General features: G+C 46.2%; 1 pseudogene; it reads left to right on the top strand.

The window, feature by feature from the left end:
* The first annotated feature begins 313 nt into the window (after positions 1-313).
* Positions 314-995, top strand: LOC102251286 (annotated as a pseudogene).
* The last annotated feature ends 312 nt before the right edge of the window (positions 996-1,307 follow it).

Below are 1,307 nucleotides of genomic sequence, written 5' to 3'. Positions count from 1 at the left end.
GTGTGTGTGTGTGTGTGTGTGAGAGAGAGAGAGAGAGAGAGAGAGAGAGAGGTATTGCTGGCTAAAGAAAAGACAGTTGTCCGATCCAGTCTCCCAATAAAGAGGAGAGCTAATCTCAGATTGTTGGAGAGCACAGGTTCAGGGATTTTCAAGGAGAGAAACTTTTGATCCCTATATCCTTTAAGCTCTGTGAAATCAAGGATATTCTGTCTTGTCACCACTATATCCCTAGAACTTAGAAAAATGCCCATTCTAGGTACTCAGTAAATATTGTTGAATGAATGAATGGAAAAAAACAAAAACAGCTCTTTCCAACCGGTGCCGAACCATGGGTATCTCTTAGGACAACTGGCACAAGCACTGCAAGACCGCGGGCAAGAGAAAGCCCTACGACAAGAGCGAAAATATGAGCTGGGATGCCCTGCAGCCAACACTAAGATTGGACCCCGCAGCATACACACCTTCCAAGTGCTGGACAGCAACAAGAAGTACTGAGCCTTGAGGCTGGACGTGGGCAACTTTTCCTGGGGCTCAGAGTGTTGTATGTGCGAAACAAGGATTATTGACGTTGTCTACAATGCCTCCAACAACGAACTGGTCCGCACCAAGACCCTAGTGAAGAACTGCATCGTGCTGGTTGACAGCACACCGTACCGACAGTGGTACGAGTCCCACTACGCACTGCCCCTGGGCTGCAAGAAGGGGGCCAAGCTGACTCCTGAGGAGGAAGAGATTTTGAACAAAAAACAAAAAAATTCAGAAGAAATATGATGAAAGGAAAAGGAATGCCAAAATCAGCAGTCTTCTCGAGGAGCAGTTCCAGCAGGGCAAGCTTCTTGCATGCATGGCTCCAGAGGCCAGTGTTGTGGCCGAGCAGATGGCTATGTGCTTGAGGGCAAGGAGCTGGAGTTCTATCTGAGGAAAATCACGGCCCGGAAAGGCAAATAAATCCTCTTCCCTCCTATCTTAGCTCAGGTAATAAAGGTGTTTATTCTTAAAAAAAAAAAAAAAAGAAAGAAAGAAAAAAGAAAGAAAGAAAAACAAAAACAGAATAATGGAGTCTATGCTGGGAGGAAGGGGCTGTGAGACCCTAAATTTGCAGGATTGAATTAGGGATGAAAGATGAAGCTGATATTCCTCTGTTGGAGGGCAGAATGGGCACCAGTGGTCAGTACAAGTGGTAGAGGCATGGATTTCTGTTCAGTGCAAGAAAGACCCTTTAAGAGAGGAAGCTGTCCAGAGGTGGAAATGGCAGCCTTGTCATGGTGTTGACAGGAGATTGAAGGAGTGAGTAGCTGGGCCAAGAA

This window comes from Myotis brandtii, unplaced genomic scaffold, assembly GCF_000412655.1.
Source record: "Myotis brandtii unplaced genomic scaffold, ASM41265v1 scaffold703, whole genome shotgun sequence".
Lineage (NCBI taxonomy): Eukaryota > Metazoa > Chordata > Mammalia > Chiroptera > Vespertilionidae > Myotis > Myotis brandtii.
This window is presented reverse-complemented; position numbering and strand designations above follow the sequence as displayed.